This window comes from Mandrillus leucophaeus, unplaced genomic scaffold (assembly GCF_000951045.1).
Source record: "Mandrillus leucophaeus isolate KB7577 unplaced genomic scaffold, Mleu.le_1.0 Scaffold61, whole genome shotgun sequence".
Classification (NCBI taxonomy): Eukaryota; Metazoa; Chordata; class Mammalia; order Primates; family Cercopithecidae; genus Mandrillus; species Mandrillus leucophaeus.
In genome coordinates, this window is record NW_012106586.1 from 4,984,294 (window position 1) to 4,998,938 (window position 14,645).

At 36.1% G+C, this 14,645-nt stretch overlaps 1 protein-coding gene across 1 annotated transcript in view; it reads left to right on the forward strand.

Annotated features, from left to right (window-relative positions):
* The first annotated feature begins 1,270 nt into the window (after window positions 1-1,270).
* Window positions 1,271-14,645, forward strand: part of PAN3 (PAN3 poly(A) specific ribonuclease subunit) — a 123,576-nt gene continuing 110,201 nt past the window's right edge. The window contains exon 1 of the mRNA XM_011999978.1: window positions 1,271-1,342. The gene's annotated coding sequence lies outside the window, so the exon portion shown is untranslated. The remainder of the gene's footprint in view (window positions 1,343-14,645) is intronic.

Here is a 14,645-nt window from a genome sequence, read left to right on the forward strand (position 1 = left end):
TGTATATATTTCTTACTCTAAATATACAACCATTGTAGAAATGTTGAAAATTGTAAACGGGTATAAAGAAGAAAATAAAAATTATTATCTTCCCACTCAGATCTAACTATTGAGATTTAGATCTCAAGCCAGGCGTGGTGGCTCATGCCTGTAATCCCAGCACTTTTGGAGGCTCAGGTGGGAGGATTGACTGAGCCCAGGAGTTTGAAACTGACCTGGGCAATATAGCAAGACCTTGTCTCTCTTATTAAAGAACAGTCAGTGTGTAAGTTATATAAAAAAATTTTGTCAAGCTATTTTGTTAACATCTTGCCCTTTGCACTATTAGTTATTTAATATTAAATTCATGTTAATTTTAATGAAGGTGAGTCTGAAAACCCAGGAAGAAGAAGGCAGAGAAATGAAGCAGCAGTCTATTTGTACTACATTGTGAAGAGATTTAAGGTTCCTTTACATAAGGGCATTTAATATATTTTTTAGGATTTAGCAGAGCATGTAATGAGATTAATAAATAAAAAATTAAAGCTCAGAAATGAAGATAAATATTTCAGTATATCTCATGCATGCCTTTTCGGAGACTCTTCTCATTTGTAAAGTAAGAAATAATTAAGATATATAATTTTGTTTGTAACTTCTTTCTGCAGAGTAGTGGAATTTTGAACCTACAAAATCTTTGGATTTCATGTTTGTGTTTTGAAAAATTTATTATTTCTGTCTTTAACAACTTGATATTTTACTTTATCTTTTTAGTAATATCAAATATCTGGTGATAGACTTTAAAATATGGAATAGTTTGTAGAGTAGCTGGTTTTAAAGCCTTGCTGATGTGTTGAAATCCAAGACAGGATCTCTCAGAGTCTGTGGTTGACACTGCCCCACCCCCCCACCCTCCTTTTTATCCTTCCCAAGATTTGGTCTCAAGATTATAAACCTTTATTTATAGAGGAGGGTGGGGGCAGTCAACTTACTGCCTTCATAAACACACACAATAGTATGGTTAAGAGGTTTTTTTCTCTATTTGATTTTTCTTTTGGTTCTATACAAATAGATCTATCCTGATCCATATAGCTTTTGAATATTTGAGCAAATTAGTTCACCAGTTTGTGTTTCATTTGCTCGGAAAATATTTGAACATAACTGTGTGTTAGGTACTAAGTTTAATTATTGTGTCATTTGATTTTTATTATATAGGCATTGTCCAGTTAAACAGTTACTAGATTTGTGGGTTACCCGAGTTTTATGTGTGGAAACTTATGTAACTTACCTTACAGATCCTCTAACTTCACCTGCTTCATCCTTGTTTAATGACTTTGGTGCCCTCAACATCTCTCAGAGACGAAAGGTAGGTGAAATTGAAACTTGAATTAAACTAAACGGAATTTAGAAGTGATGTTGGCATTGTTACCTATGTAGTGTCAGTGTTTTCGTAAGTGGAGGGAGAGCTTTTTATGGGCTTTAGTGTTTTTCCTGCGTTTTTTTTAATCCTTTTTCTTTATCTTTTTATATGTGGAAATTTATTTGATCTCTGCATGGAATAGAGATTTTGTGTGAAGGGATGAAATCCTGCTTATTTTTGTTCATTTTATTTATCTCAATGTATTCTGTTTTTAAGATAACATCTAATTTAATGTTATAGTTGCTGTTAATGTGACCCATTGTAAGCATATTCATCATGTTTAAACTTTATTTTTTGATGGCTTTATCTAAATTTCAAAGATTCTTCCCTAATTTACTCCTCATTACAAGGCAAACTTAAAATTTTCAACTTTTCATAATTGGCCCAACAGTTTAAAAAGTTGAAAATCTCTTCACATTAGAAATTTAATTTTATTTGGAATTTAGATTGATAGACCATGTATGGATTTTTGAAGTATTTTATAAGGACTGATGTTGTGACAAGCTGAATAATTTGATGCCTTTGAGTCTTAATGAGAATCTTGTTAATACTAATAATCATCTAGAGAAGATAGTCTTTTTTGGTTAGGACCAGTTAAAGATGTTAAACAGGTTGTAAATCTTGGTGGAAGTTATTATAAAGTTATAACATTGTTTCCTAAGTAATGGAAGAAAGATCCAAAATTTAATGAGAGTAATAAATATAAAATTAACTAAAGCTCAGAAATGAAGATAAAATATGTCAATATATCTCATGAATATTAAATTTTAGAATAGCTGATATGAACTTAAGATACTTTTAAGAAGGATCTGATCAGCAGATAGTATAAAATGAAATAAATTCAAGAAGGTGGCGGTGATGGCTTCACGGTGTATAGTTATCCCCAAACTCATTGAATTGAAAACATTAAATATGTATAGCGTTTTACATGTCAATCAGACCTCAATCAAGTAGTTTTAGAAATTCAGAAAGACTAGATTTTCTTAAGACAAAAAAAAGTTATGAGGACCGATATAAATTATATTAAAACCTCATGTATCTAATGTTATTTCCATTTTGAGACAGATGAGAATGAGAAGGTAATTACAAAATGCTTTTTAGCAACTAGCATTGATAGACTGAAATCTGTGGGTTTAATTTAATGGATTTCCTTATAGGCTCTTATCATGGATAAATTTACTCTTGCTTTACATACTTTTCTTATAAACTGGAATATTTCGTTTCTAAATCCATATGTTAGAAGTAATAATAGAGTTGGGTAGAAACAGACCCAGGACAATAAACAAAGCCTAACAATGTGGAAACAAGCAGTAAAATGCTGAAAAGCAAACACAACCTGGAAATCAAGTTATCTAGAGCTTTTTACGGGAAAACAAAGTTTTAAAATTTTCTTAGGTATTTCCCTAATGACTTTTTCTCATTTAAAAAATAATAATCAGTTAACTTGACTGGGCAAGGTCAAGCCTATAATCCCAACACTTTGGGAGGCCAAGGCGGGAGACCTGCATGAGCCCAGGAGTTAGAGATCAGTATGTATAACATACCAAGACCCCATCTCTAATAAAAATAAAAAAAATCAGTCAGGTGTGGTAGTACACACCTGTAGTGCCAGCTGAGGTGGGAGAGTTGTTTGAGCCTGGGCGGTTGAGGCTGCAGTGAGCCAAGATCATGCCACTGCGCTCCAGCCTGGACAACAGAGTGAGACCCTGTCTTAGACAAAAAAAAATCAGTTAATAACTGGCATTGCAGATGTATGAGTAGAAAGTGAAACTAGAATGACAAATTAATATTTAAAAGTATTTCTAATATAAGAGGTTAGTGGGATGTGTCTTAAAGTGGAAATACATGATTTAGAGCTCCTGACATTTACTTTTGAGAAAATAATGAAAATTACTAGAAATTGAGAATATATAGTACCTATTCTTTTTATAATTTATTATAAAATAATAAAATGTTACTAGAAATGCTACTAGAAATTTGAAAATAATAAAATGTTACTAGAAATGTGACCTACATATTTGGAGAGACATTAGAATATATCCAATGGAAGCGGACTAATATAAAAAAATGAGCACTCTACTGTGGTATTTGAGGCCCTGGATCTCCCGTTTTGTGACCTTTGGCCAACTTTCTAGGCTGGAATCATCCCATCTGTGAAATGCAGAGCATGACCTTATCATTACCATAGTTGCTGTGGTGTCATTCATCTCTAAAACTTAATGTCTGTCTAAATTGAAAGCATCCACATGTCCCTTTCTACCTAGAAATTTGTGGTTCATATATTCATATAGCTTGAAGGACCATATTTTTCTTGCCATTTATGTTTAAAATGATGTGTAATCTAGGGACACAGAGTTTTTCCAGTAGTGAGCAATATAGTTAGAATCTATGTGAGTACAGGTTGCATATATTTTAAAATCGTTAATGGTTAAGTTGAGAAAGTTTCAAATCTCAAAATCTCTTTACATTAGAAATACTCTTGGCATAGGAGTATGGGATATTACCCATAGTGAATTAACGAAGTAATTTTAGTGGAAGTAACTCAAAATTATATGAATATCACAACTTCAAATTTATCTCAGCAGGCTAGCATAATTACTTAGTGATACTTTGTTTTATAATGATACAGGAGAACAGATAGTTAGACTGTGCTTACCACTGTATCATAGCTAGTGAGGTAAATTATTTTCTGAAAATCTCAGTTGGGCTAATCTCTGAACCAGATATGCTAACTTTTGCCTGTGGGATTATGTGATTTACTGGGGTCAGATTAGTCAGGTATTTTTGTAGTAGGCAGTTTTACTGTATGCTATGTGGACAAATTGAAAATGAAGGACTGAATTTTTTTTCTTCCGTAAAATCTAATTGGAGATGTAATACATGAACCTATAAGAGAACATTTACTCAGCAGCATATTAATTAGTGCCAATTTAAATATTTGATGATCACTAGGTAGCAAAGAATTCTCTAGATCCTGAAGAATTTCTGGAGAAAAGATGTTTTGAATTGGGTTTTTTGTGGATGATGAATGTATTGAGGCAAAGATACCTAGGCAAAAGGTATGCTTGCTTACAAGTGATAGAGGCAGGAGCTTTAGTAAACTCTTAATTCTTCTTCATTCTGAGAATCATAGATAAGCTAAGAAAATATGGCTGAGGGCCTTAGTATCTTTAGGAACTTCAAGGAAAATGTGGTATGTGAAATATAGTACAGTCTGTTACAGTGGCTCGTGCCTATAATCCCAGCACTTTGGGAGGCTGAGGCTCGAGGATCACTTGAGGTCAGGAGTTCAAGACTAGCCTGGACAATGTAGTGAGACCTGGTCTTTACTAAAAACCAAAAACATTAGCCAGGAGTGGTGGTGAACGCCTGTAGTTGCAGCTACTCGGGAGGCTGAGAGGTGGGAGGATGACTTGAGCCCAGGAGGTGGAGGCTGCAGTGAGCCATAATCACTCCGATGCACTCCAGCCTATGTGAGAGAGCAAAACCCTGTCTCAAAAACAACAACAACAACAACAACAACAAATAAAAGGGTACAGAAGGGTCACAGCCATATATCTGGGCTGTATAACTGTTGTTAACTATATGAGAAACTTGTGTGGTGAGAATGTACGCCTTTGGGCAGTACTACTCATAATGTGTCATGGGACCAGGGCTAGTCTAGAGACTTGTCTGTTAGGAGATAAACACTGAAAATAAATGTCTAGATACTTCTGTAACAATTTGATAATACCTTGACATTCAATTATGGAATCGTTTTTCTAGTGATTTATCTTTATTTTACAAAATTATAGGACCATGATGTATAGGAGGTTTTTAAAAAAGTAATCTTTTTTGATGTTTGAGAAGCACTGATTTTCTTTTATTTGCCACATTAGGAATGCCTAATTTTATAGATAGAAAAAGTAACCATTATTTGAGTTTTGTTAAATGTAGGAGTTAATATACAAGAGATTATTACATGAGTAAACCTTAATAGCAAGATAGATAAAATTAAATTTGACCACTGTTACGAGAAGGAGTAGTTTTGTGAGTCACTGTGAATCACAGATGTGATCTAGACAAGCATTAAAATTTCCGATGAGAAATTATTTGGGAACAAAGTATCTTTACAACAGAGTTAGATGTTGGAATACAGATATTCATAAATGAAGTGGTTCAGTGCTGTGATATCTTGCTAATGATTCTTGCTAAGACAGAAGTTTTTATGTAGGGCAACCATGTATGATTGAGGCAAATCCTAGGCAAAATGAGAAATCTTTCAAATTTGTGTCTAGCTTTCTCCTTTTATATCTTTTTTCTCCTTTTATATCTTGGCTTTCTCCTTTTATATCTTTCTGGGCTATTGCCCTTCTTCACCTTCTTTTTTTATTCACCCTGTCACATTTTATTCAGCTTCACCCTACTTCTTCCATTTATTAAAGCAAAAAATGGTCTGATACCCATCATTTGTATTTCTTTGGTTTACTTTAGTATATTGTTTCAGTCAATATGCAGTTTTACCTGGATATTTGTATTATATTTCTAATACTGAGAGAACAGATTGTCACTCTGTAAATTTTTTTAAGTTTTAACATCAAGTTAAATTCTTTGGGGTTAAGAGGCAAAGACTTTTGAAGTATCATATTTATTTCTTCTGTTCTTGCTTTTAAAGCTTTTTGTTAGGACTAGGGAAGTGGGACCAAAGGGACTTGGCTGGTTCATCTGCTGATAGCTTATTTGTGAGGAGATGTGGTTGTTAGAGGTACAGTTCTGGATTTTTCTACTTGAGAGAAAAATTCACCAGCAGTACTTTTCTCTGCTTTCTTCTTTGTGGGAACCTAGATTGGGTCTCCCTTTGTGCTGTTCTTTATCTTAAGAGCACCCATCTCTCTTAGAAAACTTACTGATGATAAATATTTTATGTTTTCTGATTAACTTGACATTTAAAAGTTTTCTTACAGCATTTGTATTCTAAAGTCTTTCTTTGAAAGATAATTTTTACATTATTTCTACTCTGGGCAATAAAATATGGAATAACAAAGACTAGAGCATATTTACAGTAGAGTTCTTTTATGGAGCAAGATAAAGTAAATTTGGAGAAATTAATATGAGTATAGCATAGATAATTTGGAATGTAAATCTTTTCTTAATCCTGCTGATGGTTAGGCTAGGCCTTTTTGGCATATTAAATCAAGTATTTATGTCAGAAAAAAAAGAAAGGGAGAAAATGGAGAAGACATTGAAAGGTAACAAAATTTTAAAAGAGATTACAATCTAAATTTAATCTGTAAAACAATTGTTTTTAGGTTCTTTATGTATGTTCTCAAAGAAATAATGCCTTACTTGGTATGTAGATTTCCAGTAAGCCACATCAGTATCTTTTACCCATTGAGTATTATTCAGTATTGTTTCTGGAAAATTGTGGCGAGAATTCCAAATTAATGTCCTCACAACTATTATGCTCTGAAGTCACTGAACATTCATTCACCTCCGCTTGTCAAGATGGAGGAGGGAATGTGTGCCATCTCGGCCTAAGCCAGGTTTAGGTGAACTTTTAGGCTTCGAGATAGATATGTTTTCCTATGGAAACTGACACAGTTATTGGAGTCCAAGTTCGGGGTGTGGGTAAGACACCCATGCGTGGTTCCTGTTTATAGCTTACTCAGAGCCTCTTGGAGAATTTTAATTTCTCTAAGAACAAACAGCAGGAATGGTAATAACACGGCAGTATTGAGTAGTGGTTAAAGCTTTAGGGTTTAGAGTTAGATGCGAGGCAGTCAGGATTGAATTTGTATTGCTTCACTGATTATCTTTGTGTCTTCAACATAGTAAACCTTTTTGTTTCTTCATTTGCAAGATGAGAATGTGGTACCTACTATGTAAGGTTGTTTTGAGGACTAAATGGGATGTGTTACCTGGCACAGAAGTGGTGACTATTATTGGTAGTAGCTAATAAATGGTGTTGGTCAAATTTCGAACTTTTCTTGGAAATTGTTAACTGTTGTGAAATAAGTATCCCTGGCTACTCACTCTGGATCAGGCTCTATTACAATTGTCCTCTGAAAGTGTGGTTCTGTAGCTGCTCTGAGGATGTCTACCTTTTCTTTGAGATGTTCAGGCCCTCTCCTCCCCCAGTATTAATTTTTTGCCTTCTTCCTCACAGAAACTTCTTCCTGTTAGCTTCTCAGACATGTCCTCCAGATTATGTGAAAATCCATCGGGGGTTTCTTGCAATGTAATTGCAGACGGATAGAAACTTGATTTTATTTATATGCATGATGATTTTCTGTATTTGTTCCAGATAATATGGTAAACCTAAATAATTATTTCATAAATTAAATGTTTTATATTTTATCATATCATCTAGTTACGTCAACAGTTCTTTGGGAGAGATTTTTTTTTCTGTTTTGGGAAATGGAAGTTTGAGAGATGAAGTAATTTGCATAGAGTAATATAAATTACATAGGGCAATATGAGAAGGGTAAGTTGACTGAGTTTACTACAGGGTGAAAAATAGTCCACTGGTAATATGGAGAGGAGGAGATAAAACATCATTTAACCTTATGCCTGCTTCTTTTCCCTCTTAAGTGATTTTTTTCAGTGTAAATTTCTGTCAAAATGATTTCTGGGGCAAGAATAGACAATTGAAATTTTTATAACTGACAGACAACTTTTCAGAAATGCAGCACAAATTATATTCCAACTAATAGGGGCTGGTGTTTCCATAGTCTTGAAAACACTGGGCTATAAAAATCTTTAATATTTTTGTAATTTCACAGGCAAAAAACCTCGTTTAAATTTGATGGTGTTGTAGACTTCTCTTATGTTTATTGGTCATTGTCCTTTGCTCATTTCTTATTGGGCTGTTTTTTAAATTTATTCTAAGAGCTCTTTGTACATTGAAGATGTAAATCTCTTCTATCAGATGTTACAGTCTCCCTCCATTTTGTTGTTGGTCTTGAATTTCACAAGTAATTTATGCTGTCGGTGTTGAAATGTCGTGCTTACTCTGTTTCTGTCATACTATGTTTAAAATAGAAAAATATTAAGCCAATTTTTGTTAAAATAACATGGAACTCTCTGATCCAATGAGTTAGTAATTTGAATATAAAGGACCATCATTGTTTTTTATAATTAATTTGAATACACTGTGATTTTTATTGTGAATGATCTCCAGTAATCAGTTACCCTTAGTTAATGGCTGTGTGTTCTCTCTTTTCTCTGCTTTTTAACTGGTAGGCTTGAATGTTCTTCCTGTTGGTTATCTCCAGCCTCAGTCTATTCTTTTCTTAAAATATACAAGTAACATTAGATTGAAACTTGCTAAAAATATGATAGTTCTTATAGAGAAAGACTTTGAGAGTTGACTTTCCTTTCCTGCTAAGTAAAGAGTATTCGTGGCTGAGTTTCCAGGATTGGGTTGAGATAAAGATGTACTTTGGAAAGAACAGATTAAATTTTGTTTTAACAAGTGTGAGGTTCAACCATGTACTTCCTGTACTTTATTTTAATTGGCACTTTGTGTGCAGTGACCATTTGTTTTTGTTGAATCAAGAAAGCTTCCTCCAAATTCATGATTGTAGGAGAATTTTGTTCAGTTGATTGATTTTTAGAAAGAGCTCTCGTGAGTTTGTTTTGGAAGCCTTTTTTTAAAGGTATGTATGGTAGTATGGTGTTTGATGCTTTCTCATATTTAAACATGAACTGAAATTTTTGTATGCCTTTTATATACAGTTTGTAATACTGTTGGCTATACTCATCATATAGCTTTGAAGATTTTGAGTTCTTATACACAGTAATGGTAGTTTAAGTAATGGTAGTTTAAGTAAGACCGTGGTGCATTTGCCACTTGGACCTACAAACTAGTAGATCATTCTAAGGTTAGCTGGTTGGCTTCTTTACACTCTGGTCATTCTATTTGCAAAGTTTAATAGCTGATATTTAGGGGTCTAGCATTATTGATAGCTCATCTCTATTTTCCTAGGAGGTAGCTTTGCGGAATGAATTAGTAAAGGTGAACTTAAAATTCTCGTCCACAAACATGCTAGCCTAAGCTCCGAGTTAAATGTAACCAAAACCATGTGGTTTTCCCCAACTCTGTTTTATTCCGAAGATTTGTTGTCCTTGTATTTTGAAAATGGGGAAGGAGAACTTTTAAATTCTAGTTATTTGAATGAAGTCTTTGTCTGTTCTCATTGATTCCATCCATGCTAATTAAATATAAAAAGATTTATTCATTTGGGTATTTGTATTTGGTTATCTTAGGTTTAGCTAGAATGACATTAAGATTGTAAAGTGTTAAGGAATATTACAGAATGTGGAATTGATTTCTTTGAGTTGGAGATGAGATGTTATAGTTAAGAGGACAAGTGTTGGAACCCGACCTTATGTTAATTTTGAGATAATAGGCAAGTTATTTTAACCTTCTCTCAGACTTACCTTTATCATCTGTAAAGTTGGTATAAAATAGGCGCTATGTCACAGAATTATGTGAATTAAATACGTTAATGGATATAGTGTTTATAGTGCCTTGTACTTGTCAAATGGTAGTTATTGTTTTAGTCTTCTATTATGATCTGCAATTTAAAAGTTTATCTAATTACGCACAAGACTGCTTTTCATTATTTACCATCTTTGTTTAAATTCAGTTATAATAAAACTCATTTCTGACAAAGTGTACACGTAAAAGTTGAATAAAATGGAAACCTTTTGTTAACAAGCCAGTAGACATTCTGGCAGCTACATAGTGACAGCTACGTGGGAGACTGAGGTGGGAGGTTTGAGTTCAGGGTTTTGAAGCTGCAATGAGCTATGATCGGGCCACTGTGTTCCAGCCTGGGCAACAGAACAAGACTGTTAATATAATGAATGCATTTGGTAAGGGACTGAAATTGATAGAAAACTTTAATGTTCATTACAATTGATAGATTATCATGGAAATAACTTTCTTGTTTTTAAAAAAAAAATTGGCCTGGCATGGTGGCTCATGCCTGTGATCCCACCACTTTGAGAAGATGAGGTAAGAGGATTGCTTGAGACTAGCCTGGGCAACATGGTAAGACCCGTGTTTAAAAAGAAAAAAGCCCTCACGAGATGGCTCACACCTTTAATTCCAGCACTTTGGGAGGCTGAGGTGGGTAGATAACTCGAGCCCAGGAGTTTGAGACCAGCCTGGGCAACATGGCGAAACACTGTCTCTACAGAAAATACAAAAATGAGCTTGACTTGGTGGTGCACGCCTGTAGTCCTAGCTACTTGGGAGACTGAGGTGGGAGGATCACCTAAGCCCAGGAGGTTGAGGCTGCAGTGAGCTATGTTTGCACCACTTCACTCCAGCCTGGGAAACAGAGCAAGACCCTGTCTCAAAAAATACAACAACTTACTTTCACTCAAAATATTTTAATAACTTTGGCATGCTATTTTATTTCTTTGTATCTGGTACGTATTGTGGTTCCAGTCTAAAGAACAAGGATATAAGAAGTTGCAGTTGGTGTTCCAGTTCTTTAGAAATTCAGTGTGCCCTTGCATAGCAAGATCTTCCAACTGATTTTATTTTTGGTAGCATAAAATCCCTTTGTAACACTGAGATTTTAAGAACATAAGTAAAGACTGCTTTGTAGACTTCCTTAAATTACTATGTAGATAATGTTTGTCCCCCTCAATGACCTGACTCATAGCAGAAGCTACAAATTGTGTATATGTGTTTATACATGTAAATTGTGTTCTGCCGTGTTTGATATAATTTTTCTCATTTTATACTTATTTTTATTTTTTGAGAGGCAATGTCTTGCCCTGTTGCCCAGGCTGGTCTCAAACTCTGACTTCAAGTGATCCTCCTGTCTCATCCACCCAACTTAGCTGGGACTACAGGCACATGCCACCATGCCCAGCTAATTTTTTAAAGTTCTGTGGAGACTGGGTCTCACTGTGTTGCCTAGGCTAGTCTTGAACTCCTGGTCTCAAATGATCCTCCTATGTCAGTCTCCCAAAGTGCTGAGATTACAGGCATGAGCCACCTCACCTGGCCCAATGAATGACTTAAATGACACTTTAAAATGATTTATGTTTTATTAATCAGAACATCTTTACAAACTTGAAAAATAGTAGTATACAAATGTGAAATATCTCTTTTCAGACACTGCTTAAATGAATATATGAATTTATTATCTTTTACAGCATCAACTCAGCAGCCTATCTCCAGACACTCCTAAGGGTCTTAGGTATATCGATTGAGAAACCTCTGGCCTAGAATTTATTATATATTTATTTCAAAACAAGCCTGCATTTTTTTTTACAACCTCCTGTGACTCCTAATGATCTTCCTTCTCTTCATTAAATATCCTGATACTTTAGCATATCTGCAATTATAAGAATTAAATATCAAAGTATACCATTAATGATTGGTGGTTAATCACTTGAGGCCAGGTGTTTGAGACCAGCCTAGGCAATATAGCAAGACCTGGTCTCCACAAAAAATTTTAAAAAGTTAATGGAGCATGGTGGTGTTCACCTATAGTGCCAGCTATGTGGGAGACTGAGGTGGGAGGATCGTTTGAGCTCGGGGGTTTGAAGCTGCAATTAGCTATGGTTGGGCCACTGCGTTCCAGCCTGGGCAAAAGAACAAGACTGTCTAGAAAAAAGAAGAAACAGGAAAAAAAATTACATTGTTTCAAAGTGTAAATAGTGAAATGATTATCTATACAGTGATTACATTTTTGATGTTCAAAGGAGGTTCTTATAATTCAAGGCATTGGAAACTTTTTGTCCTAAACCAACAATTAGTTTTCTCTAGTTTATTATTAATGAGTAGACCATGATATGTAATAATGTGTGACTGAAAATGTGAGGCATTTTGGAGATGGTGCTGTTTTGCAATTACCAAAAGAGTTATGCTCTGAAAATTGGTCTGTTACTTGGTAGCTTTAACTACATTTTTTTATACAAGTGCTGATATTTATAGATTGTTATTTTAGCTGGACTCTGAACTTTTTGGCAGAAGAGAATAGATCTTGATCATTTTATTTTTAAGAATGATAGAGAGGTTTATACTGAAATGTTGAGTAAATCAAGGAATGAAAAAATATACATATGTGCATCTAGACTTCAGAACTAAAACAGTCCTAAAATTACCTTCTGTTCTTTCCTTTGACATAGTGAGTCTAGAGGCTTACCTCCCTTGTATTGAGAGTGGACTTCCCTTAGTCCTAAACCACTGGAACTGGCTTTTATAAAATGGGGCAAAGGTTTTTGGAAAAGCTAGGGCTTTGAGGGCTACAAGTAGCGATCTTAAAAGCTCTCAGTGTTAGCTGGGCGTGGTGACTCACACCTGTAATCCCAGCACTTTGGGAGGCTGAGCTGGGTGGATCATGAGGTCAGGAGTTCAAGACCAGCCTGGCCAACATGGTGAAACCCTATCTCTACTCAAAATACAAAAATTAGCCAGGCGTGGTGGTGGGCCTCTATAATCCCAGCTACTCAGGAGGCTGAACCAGGAGAATGGCTTGAACCCAGGAGGCGGAGGTTGCAGTGAGCTGAGATCGCACCACTGCACTCCAGCCTGGGGTGGCAGAGTGAGACTCCATCTCAAAAACAAACAAACGAAAAAAGCTCTCAGTGTTAAGGTCAAGCTCCAAAGGGGCAAGGAGCTAGCTACAAGGACTTGAGATGTTGAATTTTTAAACCTTTACCCCTTTTCATTTTGGGGATTGGCTCCAATTTCTGTTTGTACCACTAGTTATTTCTTCTGCAGATCTTCTCTCTGACGTTATTAAAAACTTTAGTGCTCAAAGTGTGATCACCAGACCAGGAGCATTTGCAGTCTTCGGAGCGTCTTTAGAAACACAGATTCTTAGGCCTTGCTCCAAGGCCTACCGAATCAGAATCTTTTATTTTAGCAAGATCCCTGGAAGATTTCTGTGTTCGCTATTGTTTGAGAAGTACTACTCTAGAATATATTTTCAAACCTTTTCTTATTCTTGAAAACTTTTATTCAAACCTGGAGCTTTTTTGTTTGTTTGGTTTGATATTTACTTTTGAGACAGTCTTGCTCTTATCACCCAGGCTAGAGTCCAGTGGCACAATCTCGACTCACTGCAAACTCTGCCTCCCAGGTTCAAGTGATTCCCCTGCCTCAGCCTCCAGAGTAGCTGGGATTACAGGCGCATACCACCACGCCTGGCTAATTTTTGTATTTTTTAGTAAAGACAAGGTTCCACCATGTTGGCCAGGGTGGTCTGAAACTCCTGACCTCAAGTGATCTGCCTGCGTCGGCCTCCCAAAGTGCTGGCATTACAAGCATGAGCCACCTCACCTGGCCAATTTGTTTGTTTTTTGAGATAGAGCCTCACTCTATTGCCAGGTTAGAGTGCAGTGGCACAGTCATAGCCTACTGCAGCTTTGAATTCCTGGTCACTTCAGCCTCCTGAATAGCTGGAATTACAGGCACACCACCACATCTGGATTATTAAAAAAAAATTTTGGCAGGGGGCAGGGGTAGAGATGGGGTGGGTCTCACTCTGGTGCCCAGGTTGGTCCTTGAACTCCTGGCCTCAAGCAGTCCTCCTGCCTTGGCCTTCCAGAGTGCTAGGATTACAGGTATGAGCTGCTGTGCCTGGCCTCTGCTGGATGTTTTACCACGGGAAAAGGGGTGTATTAGTCCATTTTGACACTGCTATAAAGAAATACCCGAGACTGGGTAATTTATCAAGGAAAGAGGATTAATTGACTCACAGTTCCACATGGCTGAGAGGCCTCAGGAAACTTACAATCATGGTGGAAGGGGAAGCAGGCACCTTCTTCACAGGGTGGCAGGAGAGAGAAGCGTGTGTGAAGGAGGAGCTGTCAAACGTTTATAAAACCATCAGATCTCGTGGAACTCACTCACTATCACGAGAATAGCACGGGGGAAACCACTCCCATGATCTAGTCACTGCCTTAACACATGGACATTATTAATATAATTTGAGATGAGATTTGGGTGGGAACACAGAGCCAAACCATATCAAGGGGATTGGGAATTTTGTTGTACAATGTTAACTTACACGTTCAATAGGACACTGCATTTTCAAATGGTTTTATTTCATAATAACCAGCAAGGTGGAACTGGTCAGGCTATCAACAATAGAGGATTGATAAGGGAATTTACCTGTTTTGGGGGACCACTGTGTTCTTAAAAGTTGGTCTAAGGCCAGGCGCGGTGGCTCAAGCCTGTAATCCCAGCACTTTGGGAGGCCGAGACGGGCGGATCACGAGGTCAGGAGATGGAGAC